The 16,252-nt window shown below is 43.3% G+C and overlaps 1 protein-coding gene across 3 annotated transcripts in view; it reads right to left on the bottom strand.

The window, feature by feature from the left end:
- Positions 1-16,252, bottom strand: part of TMEM45B (transmembrane protein 45B) — a 43,635-nt gene that overhangs the window by 23,965 nt on the left and 3,418 nt on the right. The window contains exon 1 of one of the 3 annotated variants that reach the window (XM_054440496.2): positions 14,195-14,312. The exons of 1 other annotated variant lie outside the window; for it this stretch is intronic. The gene's annotated coding sequence lies outside the window, so the exon portion shown is untranslated. Of the gene's footprint in view, positions 1-7,200; positions 7,308-14,194; positions 14,313-16,252 lie in introns of those variants that run through there. One more of the 3 variants, XM_054440498.2, reaches the window with a different exon arrangement.

Raw genomic sequence — 16,252 nt, 5'->3', positions numbered from 1 at the left:
CATGTTGTAAGCATGAATCACCACTGAGTCCTTTTGATGGCTGAATGGTATTTCATTGTGTGGGTAGACCACTTATACTGGTTGCTAGGGCTGGTAACACAGTACCACACACTGGGCAGATTAAACAATCATTTATATTCTCAGTTCTGGAGGCCTCTCTCCTTGGCTTGGTGATGGCCATCTTCTCTCAGTGTCCTCACATGGTCGTCCTGTTGTGTGTGTCTGTGTTCTTATAAAGACATTACTCATACTGCATTTGGGCCCCACCCTAATGATCTCATTTTAATTTAATTACTTCTTTAAAGATCTGATCTTGAAAGAGTCACATCCTGAGGTACTGGGAGATAAGACTTCAACATTTGAATTTGGAGAGAGCACACTCAGCCCATAACACCTGGTCCTCTGCTCCCTGAAAATCCATGTCCTTCTCATATGCAAAATACACTCATGTCCATCCCAACAGTGCCAAAAGTCTTAACCCAGACCAGCATCAACTGTAAGTCCAAAATCTCATGTAAGTATTGTCTAAAGCAGGTATGGGTGAGACTTGAGGTATGGTTCATGCTGAGGTAAAATTCTTCTCCAGCTGTGAACCTTTACGACCAGACAAGAAATTATCTGCTTCCCAAACAGGACAGGCAGAGCATAGACATTTCTAGTTTAAAAGCGGGACATTGGAAAGAAGAAAGTGGTCATGGATCTCCTGTCCTGGAACCTGGTAGGGCAAATTCCATTCAATTTTGTTTTTTTTTTTTTTTTGAGACGGAGTTTCACCCTTGTTGCCCAGGCTGGAGTGCAATGGTGCAATCTTGGCTCACTCCAACCTCTGCCTCCTGGGTTCAAGTGATTCTCCTGCCTCAGCCTCCCAAGTAGCTGGGATTACAGGCATAAGCCACCATGCAAGGCTATTTTTTGTATTTTTAGTAGAGACGGGATTTCATCATGTTGCCCAGGCTGGTCTCCAACTCCTGATCTCAGGTCATCCACCTGCCTCAACTTCCCAAAGTGTTGGGATTACAGGCATGAGCCACCGTGCCCAGCCCAATTCCAAGGGTTGAGAATAATCCTCTTTGGCTCAGTGTTCTGTTGTCTGTGTCCACAGGGTGGCCCTGCCTTCCGGGGCCATCACCCTGATTCCTCTACCGTAAATGGTGGCCCCACCCCTTGGTCCTGGGCTGGGGCATCCTGGCCTGCTGAAACCAAGGAAATGGCACCAGTCCTGCCCCTGGATCTGTGTGCCCTGGGCCCAAGGTGGCAGTAGCAGCCTGGCAGATCGCTGAACTGGCTTCAGGGTCATTCTTCCCTTTCCTTTAAGGATAACTCATGATCACAGCTATATCGCTCTACTGGCTGGTCCTGCAGAATTCCAGAAGTCTGACAATCTTCCTTCATTTCTTCCTATTTCTGTCTCCTTTGATCCAAACTGGCAATGTCTGCTGGTATAAATTCTCAAAAACCTTGTTGGCCTCCTGTGCAATCCATACGGGGCAAGGCCATTTGACAAGAGGGCCCTCCACAGATGTTCCTGGGCAAACCACATCTCTGTTCCCGACTTGCTGAGTTGGTTGACTGTATCCATGCATCACATTGGCCATCTTTTCAGATGGGGGTTCAGCCACACCCTTGGTCTTTTCTCCAGAATGTGGTTTCTCATTTTTTTGTAGAATGGATAGACTGAGAATTTTCCAAATCTTCAAGTTTTGGTTCTTTTTTTTCTTAAAAATTCCTTTTTTAGCTTATCTCTCTCCTCTCATATTTTACTATGAGCAGCAAGAAGAAATCAGGCCACCTTCAGTACTTTGCTTAGAAATCTCCTCAGCTAAATATCCAAGTTCATCATTTATAAGTTCTGCTTTCCACGAAACATGAGAATCCAATTCAACAAATTTCTTTGCCACTTTATAACAAGGTCCATCTTTCTTTTAGTTTCTAATACCATGTTCCTCATTTCTGTCCAAGATCTCACCAGAAGTACCTTTAACATTCATATTTCAACCAACATGCCGTTCCTGATGATACATGTATTCTCTAAGATGATAGATGCTTTCTCTCTTTTTTTTTTTTTTTTGTGGAGATGGAATCTCTGTGTCACCCAGGCTGGAGTGCAGTGGCATGATCTTGGCTCACTGCAACCTCTGCCTCCCGGGCTAAAGCAATTATCCTGCCTCAGCTCCCCGAGTAGCCGGGACTACAGGTGCATGCCACCACACCTGGCTAATTTTTGTATTTTTAGTATAGATGGGGTTTCACCATGTTGGCCAGGCTGGTCTCAAACTCCTGACCTCAGATGATCCACCTGTCTTGGCCTCCCAAAGTGCTGGGATTACAAGCGGGAGCCACGGTGCCCGGCTGATAGATGCTTTCTCTACAGCTCTGTTCTTTTCTTTCTCAGTCCTCACTGGAATCACCTTCGATATCCACATTTCTGTTGTTGTTTTTTTCCTTTGAGACTGAGTCTCGCTCTATTGCCCAGGCTGGAATGCGGTGGTGCTATCTCAGCTCACTGCAGCCTCTGCCTCTCAGGTTCAAGCAATTCTTCTGCCTCAGCCTCCCGAATAGCTGGGATTACAGGCACACGCCACCACGCCCAGCTAATTTTTGTATTTTTAGTAGAGACGGTGTTTCACCATGTTGGCCAGGCTGGTCTCGAACTCCTGACCTCAAGTGATCCACCTGCCTCAGCCTCCCAGAGTGCTGGGATTACAGGTGTGAGCCACTGCACCCGGCTAATGTCCACATTTCTATCAACAGTCTCTTTAAGGCAATTTAGGCCTTTTCCAACATGCACCTCCAAACTCTTCCAGCCCTTACTCACTGTTTAGTACCAAAGCCATGTCTGCTCACCAGCACGCTATTTCTTGGTACCCAAATCTGTACTGGTTGCCAGGGCTGCTGTAACAAAGGCCCACAGACTGGGGGACTTAAACCACAGCCGTTTATCTTTTAACAGTTCTGGAAGCTAGAAGTCTGAGACCAATGCGTTGGCAGAATGGGTTTCTTCTGAGGCCTCTCTCCTGGGCTTGCAGATGACCGCCTTTGCCCTGTGTCTTCAGATGGTCTTCTTTCTGTGTGTGTCTGTGTCTAAAGTTCCTTTTTTATTTCAGACAGAGGTTCGCTCTTGTTGCCCAGGCTGGAGTGCTGTGGCACAATCTCGGCTCACTGCAACCTCCGCCTCCTGGGTTCAAGTGATTCTCCTGCCTCAGCCTCCTGAGTAGCTGGGATTACAGGTGTCCGCCACCATGCCCGGCTAATTTTTTGTATTTTTAGTAGAAACGGGGTTTCACCGTGTTAGCTAGGATGGTCTTGATATCCTGACCTCGTGATCCACCCGCCTTGGCCTCCCAAAGTGCTGGGATTACAGGCCTGAGCCACCGCGCCCGGATCCTTTTTTTTTTTGAGACGGAATCTAGCTCTGTCGCCCAGGCTGGAGTGCAATGGCGTGGTCTCGGCTCACTGCAAGCTCCGCCTCCCGGGTTCAAGCGATTCTCCTGCCTCAGCCTCCCGAGTAGCTGGGATTACACTCGCCCGCCGGTATGCCTGGCTAATTTTTATATTTATAGTAGAGATGGGGTTTCACCATACTGGCCAGGCTGATCTCAAACTGGTGACCTCGTGATCTGCCTGCCTCGGCCTCCCAAAGTGATGGGATTACAGGCATGGGCCACCATGCCTGGCCACTTCATTCCTTTTTATGGCCAAATAATATTCCATTGTATGGATGTGTCACATTTTGTTTATTCACTTGTTAGTAGATGGACGTTTGAATTGTTATGAATAATGATGCTGTGAAGAATTGCGTGTTTTTGTGTGTACAGATGTTTTCATTTCTCTTGGATATGCAGTAGTCTTCCCTTATCCATGGATTTGCTTTCTGCAGTTTCAGTTACCTGCAGTCAACTGTGGTCCCAAACCATTAAATCGAAACTTCAAGAAACAAATAATTTAGAAATTTTAAATGGTACACCATTCTGAGTAGCACAAGGAAATTTCATGCCATCCCACCCTGGATATGAATCATCGCTTTCTCCAGCATAACCATTAGTCACTTAGTAAGCTGTCTAGATTATCAGGTTGACTGTCATGGTATCATAGTGCTTGTGTTCACATAACCCTTATTTTATCCAATGGCTCCAAAATGAAAAAGTAGTGATGCTGGCAGTTCGAATATGCCAAAGAGAAGTTGTCAAGTGTTTTGTTTAAGTGGAAACATGAAAGTTCTTAATAAGGAAAGAAAAAAATAGTATGCTGAGATTGCTAAGATCTACAGTAAAAATGAATCTTCATCCATGAAATTGTGAGCAATATATTGTTGTAATTGTTCTCGCACACCTATAGTTCTAATATAGTCCTACTATTATTGTTAATCTCTTACTATACCTAATTTATATAAGCTTTATCATAGGTATATACATCTAGGAAAAAACACAGTGTATATAAGGTTTGGAACTAACTATCCATGGTTTTAGCATCCACTGGGGGTCTTGGAACATATCCCCTGCAGATAAAGGGTGATGACTGTATACCTAGGAGTGGAATACTTGGTCAGATGGTAATCTGTGTTTAACATTTTGAGAAACTGTCAGACTTTTCAAAAGTGGCTAGACCCTTTCACCATCCCACCAGCAATGTATTAGAGTTCCAATTTCTTCACATCTTTGCCAACACTTGTTACGTCTTTTTTCATTTAGCCATTCTAGTGGGTATGAAGTGGTATTTTGTTGTTTTGTTTCCCTAATGATTAGTGATGTTGAGCATCTTTTCATGTGCTTATTGGGCACATGGAGAAATGCCTACTCAAATACATTGCCCATTTTAATTGGATTACTTGTCTATTATTGAGTTGTAATAGTTCTTTATTCTAGATACAGGTTTCTTATCAGATACATTATTTGCAAATATTTTCTCCTGTTCCATGAGTTGTCTTTTCTTGATGCTGTCCTTGAAGCACAGAAGCTTGTAATTTTGATGAAGTCCAATTTATCTGTTTTTTTCTTTTGTTTGTGCTTTTGATGTTATATCCAAGAAACCACTGCTTAACCAAAGGTCAGAAAACTCACTTCTGTGTTTTCTTCTAAGAATTGTATAGTTTTAGCTCTTATATTTATGTGTCTGATCTATTTATTTATTTATTTTTTGAGACTGAATTTTGCTCTTGTCTCCCAGGCTGGAGTGCAACAGCATGATCTTGGCTCACTGCAACCTTCACCTCCCAGGTTCAAGCAGTTCTCCCGCCTCAGCCTCCTGAGTAGCTGGGATTACAGGCATGTGCCACCACACCTGGCTAATTTTGTATTTTTAATAGAGACAAGGTTTCACCATGTTGCCAGGCTGGTCTAGAACTGCTAACCTCAGGTGATTCAGCCTTGGCTTCCCAAAGTGCTGGGATTACAGGTGTGAACCACTGCACCTGACCTCTGATCTATTTTGACTTAACTTTTGTATATGGTGTGAGGTAGGGATCCAACTTTATTCTTTCACATGTGACTATCCAAGTGTCCCAGCCATTTGTTAATAAGACTATTCTTTTTCCCTATTGAATTGTCTTGGCATCTTGTCTATCCTTCTACTCTTAAAAGTAGATTTCATCAACTCTTTACAGAAGGACCTTGCCTATAACCAGCTTAAACTGTGAGTCAGAAGACTGATTAATTAAACTATTATGATTCATATAAAAATACTTTACTAGAATATACAGAGAACACTCATAACAATGAAAACAAAGGGAGGATTCCTATTCAGCCTGGAGGAAATAGGAGAAAGATTATAGAGGGTAGTGTCATGAAAGCTTCCTGGAAAAACAGGCATTAGTCAGGTAGTGTGGGCAGAGTTCTAGTCAGAGCAAATAACACATGCAAAGGCTGAGAGGCAGTTGCAGCCAATCATCCATATGGTGGGAGTGAACTAGATAATGTCACTTACTCTCTTTACCCTATATCATTTCCACCTTCTTTAACAAGCAAAACCACATGTAATTCTCTTGCATGGATAGAATGCATTAAATCTTAAAATTTTGTCAGACTGGGACTGACCAAAAGAATATACTTAAAAGTAAAATCAAACAGACATTATGGTCCTATGTGCCCAAGAGTCTCAGGGAAAGGATAGAAACCACCTCACACATGGGCCTGAGGAAGGCTGAGTTAGAAAAGACTTAAGTCAACTGTTATCTTAGTTTCAGTACATTCTATTTCCTACATCTTCCTAAAGGAAACTGAATTCCTAAATTTTCCTTTAAGGAGGAATATAGTCACATAATAGAACATGAACTATGTAGTGTCAGACCTAAGTTCAGTCCTGGTTTTGCCACTTTTACTGGTAAGACCTTGGACAAGTTCTCTAATGTCTCTGAATCTCAATACTCCTCCTAAAACGGGGACATTAATACCACCTTGGAGGGATCCTGTGAGGCTTACCTGAAAATGTCTAGCAGCTGACTAGAATACATGTTTAATAAGTGTTAGCTTCCTCTCTAGTCTGGTGCTTGTACACTATTTGCGCAATAATAGGGGAGAGACTTGGGCTTCTCTCCTAGAATAATATATTTTGACCTAAAGTTTGTTCTTTGCTTTTGAGTAGCTGACCCTAAATGGGCAGAATTACTGTTTAACATCACATAATCCTAGAGCAGGCAGTGGCTGAGCATAACTTGTTAATGGGAATGAGACGTGTGTTTGGTCAGTAAGGAAGTAGGTTATAGGGTGATCATAGAATATTTATTTTCATTGTTTTTATACGTTCTGAATCTGTCCTTGCCGGCAGGAACTCTCAGGTGGCTTCTGGTCTGGGTTTGCTTTGGAATACAGCCAAACCTACCTGACTCAGCTTTTTGTAACTTTGCAAATAACAAGGTTAATACCTCTTTGCGTTCTATGAGCTGCTTAGTAACAGAATGCAGGGGAAGCAGAGGGATCCGTGTTGAAAGTCCTCCATTGCTTACAGGTGGTGTTACTGTGGCCGCAGTCCTGAACTTCAGTTAAGTCACATCCCTGCTTTACAGTGGGCTCAGGGGCCTGAGGAGGTCCAGAGTCTATCCTCGTCTTTAGAATTTGACAGCTACTGCCATCATTGTTATTTCCTGTGTGGGAGGTTCTTGGGAACAGCATGGTCAGAAGGAGTAAGACCAGAAAGGGTCTGAAGCTTGTTCTGGCATGATTTCACCATGATATGGAATACAATTACTATGAAAAAGAATTCTGTTACCTCCCAGCTTGTTTTGGTTCCTGAGCAGAAGATAGTCTCAGCCCTGCTGTCTCTCTCTTTCTAAAATTTTCCATATGAGCCAATTAAATACAGGATTCTTCTGGGTGCTAAGGAAATAATATAATGGATAATGATAAAATGAATAGTTTTATCTGCAAGGAGTTTATAATCTAGTAGACAGCTGTATACAGTCAGGTGCCGCATAATGACATTTTGGTTAATGACAGACGGCATGTATGATGGTGGCCCCATAAGATTATAATACTTTTTTTCTTCTTTTTTTTGAGACAAGGTCTCACTCTGTCGCCCAGGCTGGAGTGCGGTGGCACGATCTCAACTCACTGCAACCTCCGCCCCCAGGGTTCAAGTGATCCTCCTGCCTCAGCTTCCTGAGTAGCTGGGACCACAGGTGTGCACCACCATGCTCGGCTAATTATTTTATTTTATTTTTGAGGCAGTTTCGCTCTTGTTGCCCAGGCTAGAGTGCAATGGCGTGATCTCAGCCCATGGCAACCTCTGCCTCCCGGGTTCAAGCTGTTCTCCTGTCTCAGCCTCCCGAGTAGCTGGGATTACAGGCATGCACCACCACGCCTGGCTAATTTTGTATTTTTAGTAGAGGCGGGGTTTCTCCATGTTTGTCAGGCTGGTCTCGAACTCCCGACCTCATGTGATCTGCCTTCCTCCACCTCCCAAAGTGCTGGGATTATAGGTGTTAGCCACTGCGCCTGGCCATTATACCGTATGTTTAATGTTTAATGCATGTTTTCCATGTTTAGATACACACATACTTACCACTGTGCTATAACTGCCTACAGTGTGTGGTACGGTAATGTGCTGTACAGGTTTGAAGTCAATTCTTGGAAAAAGTGCTCACGCCTACAGACTCCCTTCAGCATCTGCTAACAGTGCGTATGCTCAGCACTGACATTATACACCGCATAGCCTAGATGTGTAGTAGGCTATGCCATCTGGGTTTGTGTAAGTACATTCTAGGATGTCCGCACAACAAAATCGCCTAACAACACATTTCTCAGAACATGTCCCTGTCGTTAAGCGCCACATGACAATACTTGTGAAAGAAAGACTGATTGTCCTGGGACATACTGGTAGCAGTCCTAGCACATAGCACACAAAGTGGGTAACTCTCACCTGAGAAACTGGGCAGGCCTCACAGAGCAGGAGGCATTTGATCTGGGCCTTTCTTCAAACTGTCATGAAAATTAGGCAGTTTTGCTAGATCCTGAATTCGAGATTGAAAAACAAATTGGAGGCCGGGCGCAGTGGCTCACGCCTGTAATCCCAGCACTTTGGGAGGTCGAGGCGAGCGGATCACGAGGTCAGGAGATCGAGACCACGGTGAAACCCCATCTCTACTAAAAATACAAAAGATTAGCCGGGCGTGGTGGCGGGTGCCTGTAGTCCCAGCTACTCGGGAGGCTGAGGCAGGAGAATGGCGTGAACCCAGGAGGTGGAGCTTGCAGTGAGCCGAGATCGTGCCACTGCACTCCAGGCTAGGTGACAGATTGAGACTCCGTCTCAAAAAAAAGAAAAACAAATTGGACTAAATTCTATTTTCTCACTATCTAACAAGAACACTGGCCATTGAGTCAGAATACCTGGGTCCTAGCCTGAATGCCGATAGGAATTCACTCTGTGACCTTGAGCAAGACACATAGCCTCTCAGGGTCCTAATTTTTTTTTTTTTTTTTTTTTTTTTTTTTTGGTGTGACAGAGCCTTGCTGTGTGTCCCCCAGGCTGGAGTGCAGTGGCGCGATCTCGGCTCACTGCAAGCTCTGCCTCCCGGGTTCACGCCATTCTCCTGCCTCAGCCTTCCAATTAGCTGGGACTACAGGCGCCCGCCACCATGCCCGGCTAATTTTTTGTATTTTTAGTAGGCACACGGTTTCACCGTGTTAGCCAGGATGGTCTCGATCTCCTGACCTTGTGATCCACCCGCCTCGGCCTCCCAAAGTGCTGGGATTACAGGCGTGAGCCACAGCACCCGGCCTCTTTATTTGTTACATAGGGAGTTTGGAAGAGGGACTCTCCATGGCTCTTATGAATTCTGAAGTTCCTTTATGTCTTTGCTCCTCATTAATACATCACAAAAATGAAATGCAGAAGTTGGAGCAAGTTTTAGTCATGGAGAAGGGAGGATGAAACTAAGGCTATGGCTATTACCTACAAAGAAGCAGTTACCAGTTGCCACCTCAGCATACATTAGAGTGAAAGGACATCTCTGGACTTCAAAGGTGGGTTTAGCTTTCAAACAACCACAAAAAAACAAAACAAAACAACAACAAAAAAACCTTACATATATTTCAGTAATTAACACTATCCTTAACTCAGCCATGGGAAAGAATACATTTAGTTCAGAATTCTCTTTCTGGTTGCTCAAGGAAAATAATAATGGAAAGATCTCTCCAAAGTCATGGAGTCAAATTTCCGAGATGCCAGGCCACTAAGGAACATTTCTTCAAGGCTTGGGCTCTCTGCCTTCTCCACCTCTTAGAAAAAGTGCTCAAGCTTACAGACAGACTCCTTCCTTCCTTCCCTCAGCATCCATGGCCAGTGAGCTTGTTCAGCACTGACATTAGTGAACAGGCAGAGGCTGGGCCTTTCACTTTACTCAACAGTCCTCCTTGCATAAGCCCTTACTTCCATTTCCTCTTCCCCTTGCAAGAACTCTCATGCACACCCATGGATTAATCACCACTTGCACACTGGTGACTCCCACAACTTCGTCTCCAGCTCTGACCTTGTCTCTAAGTCTCAGACTCATAGATCCAACAACCTGCTGAATAGACAGACATGCACATAAACATATAGATGTTTCTCAGATACCTCAAGTCAGTATTTCCAAGACTGAATTCACCATCTTCTTTCCTCACCAGATCGGCTTCTCTTCTCATATCCCAAACTTGGGTAATGGCTTAACGTCCAGTCACCCAGAAAGCCAGAATCCTGGGAGTCATTCTGGACTCTCTTCTCCCCTCACCATTGCCCCCAAAGACACCAAAATTCTGCTAAATTAGCTTCCCCAAGTATCATGGTATTTTCTCTTTCCCTTCTGTGCCTGCAGCAATGATCTCATTTGGTCTCTCATTGTCTTTTTCCTAAACACTGCGAGGCCTCTAGTCCTGCTGTCCATGAATTGTTCCACCCTGCAGCCAGTCATCCACCTTCTGTGTACATCTGACTACACTACTGGAGGATGGAAAATGTTCCATCGGCTAACCAGCAGCCTGTGGAGGGGTCCACGTCCCCTTGCACTGGGTATACCTGAATGTGGCTCCTCTCCAGCGTCACCTCCCAATTCTCCCCACCGTGAACCTGACAGTGTCCCCTTTGCTCATGTTGTCCCCTCTAAATTGCACGTCCTTTTCATTCCTCTTACTTGGTTTCCATATTTAGGCCTTATCTCCTCCAGGAAGCCTCTGTGAATCTCCAGGCTGGGCTAAGTGCCCCACCTCTGTGTTTTCAAAGGACCTCATACATACCATGATTTTTTATCACTTACCATGTTATATTAAAATTATATAGTGACATATGTCTTGCTCATTAGCCTACAGAATCTTCAAGAGCAGAGACCTTATCATCTCCATCAAAAACTAGCACAAGCTTGATACATAATAATAGTTCTTAAACTGAACTGAACTGATGCAGCTTAGCCTTAATCTTGAATCAAGAGAACACCATCTCCTAAATCTAGCCATGGGTAAAATTGTTGGTACCGTCACTATTTTCATACAATTCTTAGAGCTAGCTAAGTCCTTTGATTTCTACTACTGTGTCTCACAGACTGGCATATGTGCGAATCCTCTCCCCCCAGATGATATCTGAAATCACAAGACGAACATAATCCTGGAGTATCAATTTCACCTAAAGATTCTGGAAAAATGATTCTCATTTTAAAACAGATACAGACATATTTTGGGGTAGCATATATTTTTTAGCATTAAGAGAGACTGCACTTATGCCAGGCTGTTCTCAGCCAAGTCTCCAGGTCCCTGGGAGTTTAGATTCTATTGCTAGTGCTGACGATTGAGAAACAGTAATCTATAGATCACTGTTTTGCACTGTAGTTTAGTTACTGTTCTAGAGCCTCCCATAGAGAAATAAACAGGCCCAGTGAGACCAAAGCAGGAGCTATCTCAGTAATGGCCAGAAAAGAGAGACTTTCATCGTGGGTCTGAGTTAGGTTTGAAAAGATGTCTGTCTGATTGACAGGTAGGTATTCTGAAATTAGCACAACAATGTGCTTTGTATAATGTATAAAATATGCCAGATTGTAGATCAATGTAGGGGAGGAGGCAGAAAAATGACCATTAGAACAGATCAAAGAGAAGCTCTGGATCAAAGTGGAGGCTGATCAAAGACACTGGAAGGAAGGGAAGGGCACTACAGTCAAGGGATGGAACATAAGGAAAAAAATAATCCAAACTGAACTGTGGCTCAGGAGGGACTCGATGCAGGGGTGGCTGGTGATAACCTAAGAAATAATTAGATATTTAGTAAGGTGATATGGGGAGTTTTCAATCCTGGAAATTCTACTTAGAGTCCTAGTAGTTAGAGATCTTTCAAGTTTGTTTTCTTATAGCTATTCCGTACCATCAGATTTGAGAATGAGGTATCATCATCCAAGAGGTGGTGACATAAAAAGATGTAAGAGAAACAGAGGAAACAGCAAGGGGACAGGTAGGAAGGGCTAGTTTAAAACAGACAATAGGGTCAATTTAAGCCAACTAACATTTATCAAGTGCCTATTATGCATAAGGCACTGTTCTGGACGATGAAGTTGCAGAGGTGACAAGCCTGGGCCCGTGCTGTCAGGGAGTTTGCAGTCTTTTTTGAAGTCGCCTAAGAAGGAAAAGCTAACAGCAAAAAATCAAGGGTCTAATGGGGCAGGCTTTCCAAGTGAGAGGCCTTAGGAAGCTAAAGCAGGAACTATTCCTTTCAAACATAGTATCTGTTCCCTTCACGTGATCTAAACCTTTCCCAGGAAAAAAATAAAAAAGATGAATCTGCTCCAAGTTTTGATGATCACGGTGGGGCTGCACAAGGGAAAAACTGCATGGATTTGGAGGGAGACCTTCAAGGGCAGAAATTCTGTCCCAAATTCTAGAGATATTAGAAAAATATTTTCCCAGGCTGGGCGCGGTGGCTCATGCCTGTAATCCCAACACTTTGGGAGGTCGAGGTGGGTGGATCACAAGGTCAGGGGTTTGAGACCAGCCTGACCAACATGGTGAAACCCTGTCTCTACTAAAAATACAAAAATTAGCTGGGCGTGGTGGCAGGCGCCTGTAATCCCAGCTACTCAGGAGGCTGAGGCAGGAGAATGGCTTGAACCCAGGAGGCAGAGCTTGCAGTGAGCCGAGATCACGCCACTGCACTCCAGCCTGGGCGACAGAGTGAGACTCTGTCTCAAAAAAAAAAAAAAAAAAAAGAAAAATGTTTTCCCAATATAATCCATATTTTACAAATGGGTATCAAAAAGTAAATTAGTTGTACATGTATTCAAAGAGTTTTCATTCCCTAGTATCTCAGAGCTTTTTCAATAGAAAAGGTGGAGAACATCAGCAACTTCAAAGTGGAGGCGGAGTAAGGACACATTTCCCATTTTGAATCCTAGACCCCCACCTGTCCACCTTACAACAAGAACCTCTGCTGTTACTCAGATGACATAATAAATACATCTAAGTTATTATGTGACTCTTCTCAAACAGGAATAAATGGCTAGAAATGAGATCTTTCTACAGAGAAACCCATTATATGTACTAGAAAGCACTAGAGACAGATGATGATAAGCCATCAAAAAGGCCTTCTCTGCCTAACCACCCTACGATGAAGCCAGCCAACCTACAAGCCATGCTCACAGATGACGCACACCATCCCTAAACATGTATAAAGCTTCCAACGTGAAAGGCAGGCCAAAAGCAACATTAAAAGTCAGTTTGAAAATAGACACAGACATTGTAGGTAGCTGAAGAAAACTTTTAAACTGTAGAAAAAATACTGAGTGAATATTCTCAGAGAAATAAGAGAAGAAACGTTAAAATGTGAAAAAAGTACTGAGTTAATATTCTCAGAGAAATAAGATACTGCATTCATGAAATGAGAACAGGATACTGTAAAAACCAGTTAGAAGACCACACCTCGCCAATAAAAGCTCCTGAGAATTAAAAATATAATGGTAGAATGTAAACATTTAATAGCAGTGTTGGAATATTTATTAGAACTAAAAAAAATGGGATATTTTTTAAAATAAAAAAGATAAAATTACAGGACAGATCCAAGAGATCCCATTTTCAGATTCAGTCTAAGTAATTTAAGTTTCAGAAAGAAAGAACGAGAAAATTATATAACAGAAGAAAATCACTCAGAACTGAAGAATGTAATTTTTGGATTGAAAAGGCCTATGAAATACCTAGGACAGTGACTGATCCCTCCCTGTATCCTCGCCGCCAAAAAACCCCACCCCAACATTAAATAACAACATCATGAAATATCAGAATGTGAACAATAAAGAAAACCCTACAAATGCCCAGAGATTAAAACAAAATACAAGGGATCAGGAATTAGAATGGCATCACCTTCTCAACAGCACCATAAGAAAGTAGAATAAAACAGAGCAATGTTTTCAAAATTCGTATGGGAAATGATTTCTGATTAATATCCCATACCCAGCCAAACCAGCAATCAAGTGTGAAGGAAGAAAAGTGACATCTTAAATGGGCACAAGCTCAAAAAGCAACCGCGTCTTATGGGGCCTGAATTTTAGACACTTTTGGGAGCCTTCTTTAAGAAAAAGGTGTAAAATTACAAAAACTGTACATAATTGGGTATGAAAGTACATATGTATTCCACAAGAGATGGCCTAGACAGAAAAAAAAAAGTGTGTTATGTATTTAGAATGAGAAAATAAATCACAACAGACAGGGACCGTGGAGGTTCTAGACTCTGTCTTTTCAGATGTGCTTAGAAAATTTACCCCAAATGCTTCTTGATGGCGGCCTGGCCTTTCCTCCCCACTCAACAGCTCCATGCAATTAGCAGCACTCAGAGGGCCCCCATGAGTTTCTTTGGCTCCAGGAAATGACTTCTTGGTGATGAGTTCTGAAACAAACAACTAAAGAAAATGTAGCAATTCCTACACCCCATGGGGTGGGGGGAAAGACTGGTCAAGAAGGGAAATGTAAAGATCATGGTGTATCATGTGCCTTAGTTGGGAATAATATATACACCAAACATTGACATATCAAAAATTTAAGATATAACCATATTGGGAACTTAAAAGAAAGGGATGTGAAGATGAGAGGGAGGGTGGGGGTGTAAAGGAGCGAAACCCTCATCCTTCTTGGTAGGATGTCAATAGATGTCATTCAGAACTGGAAAAGAGAAGAAGAAATGGCCCGTATTTGCATGCTATTTAGGATATGGTAATATCAGAAAAACGCAACCCAAAGCATTGAAAGTAATTGCCGCTAGGGTTCTATACTCAGTATAAACTCAATAAAAACCTTCTACAACGAACGACTTCTAAGACTATACATTGATTTATGTTGACCAAAGTAGAAAATTAAAAAATGAAGTAATACCCTCAAGAGGAGTGAGGCAAAAAGCTAACGGAAATAAAATAAAGGTGCTTCTGCTAAACTACCCAACATTCGGCGTTTCTCAAAATGTATTCCTGCAACCACCTGCCCTCAGATGACCTGGTGTGCCAGTCCATAATGGAGATTTATAGACCCAGCCCAGACCTACATAATCAGCAGTTCTCAGAGTGGTCCTTGCACTCTACCATTTAAAAAAGTTCCCCTGGACCCATTGCATTACCCATTGCTTTTTAGTAAAACAAACAAAAAACCAAAACAAGTAACAACCTTTTTAGAGACAGGATCTATGACTCATAAAACACGCTATGGCAGATGCTGCTAGCTGCCTACCCAATGTTCATTCTCCCCCCGCCTTATTAACAAAATTCCTATTTTGTTATTATTATTTTTTGAGATGGAGTTTCGCTCTTGTTGTCCAGGCTGGAGTGCAAGTGGCATGATCTCGGCTCACTGCAACCTCTGCCTCCTGGGTTCAAGCGATTCTCCTGCCTCAGCCTCCTGAGTAGCTGGGACTATAGGTGCCTGCTAGCACGCCCGGCTGATTTTTCGTGTTTTTAGTAGAGATGGGGTTTCACCATGTTGCCCAGGCTGGTCTTGAACTCCTGACCTCAGGTGATCCACCTGCCTTGACCTCCCAAAGTGCTGGAATTACAGGCGTGAGCCACTGTGCCTGGCCCAAAATTCTTATTTTGATGTATTGGCAACGTGTCCGTCTAAAACACTAGATTCTCTCAGGTTCCGTCACCGTTAACAGTGTGTATGTGATATGGTTCTGGCCAATGACATGTAAGAAGTCTTTTGGGGCGGGCTACCAGAAAAGCTGTTATTATTATTATTTATTATAAAGAAGGACAGGCCAGGCGCGGTGGCTCACATCTGTAATCCCAGCACTTTGGGAGGCCGAGGGGGGCAGATCACAGGGTCAGGAGTTCAAGACCAGCCTGACCAACATGGTGAAACCCCGTCTCTACTAAAAATACAAAAATTAGCTGGGCGTGGTGGTGCACGCCTGTAATCCCAGCTACTCGGAGGCTGAGGCAGGAGAATCACTTGAACCCGGGAAGCAGAGGTTGCAGTGAGCCGAGATCGTGCCACTGAGTGAGACTCTGTCTCGAAAGAAGAAAGAAAGAAAGAGACGAGAGAAAGACAGAGAGAGAAAAGAAAAGAAATGAAAAGAAAAGAAAAAAGAAAAGACAAGACAAGACTCTTCTGGAGCATGCCTCTGCCGGTCTTTCTGCTGCAACTTGGGGAAATGAGAATGAAAGCTCCATGCTGAGGAGGGTGGTGTGGGAAGACACAAGGAGCCTGTCTCAGATGACGTTCATATCAGAACCCCTTTCCCAGCCCCAGCCTTCTCACCTCCAGACTTCTCGTTCTCTGAGAAAAACAAACTCCTTACTTATTTAAGACGCTGTAGTAGGGTTTTCTGTTCT

This window comes from Pongo pygmaeus, chromosome 9, assembly GCF_028885625.2.
Source record: "Pongo pygmaeus isolate AG05252 chromosome 9, NHGRI_mPonPyg2-v2.0_pri, whole genome shotgun sequence".
NCBI lineage: Eukaryota > Metazoa > Chordata > Mammalia > Primates > Hominidae > Pongo > Pongo pygmaeus.
The sequence above is the reverse complement of the archived record's forward strand: the minus strand, read 5'-3'. Positions and strand labels throughout refer to the sequence as shown.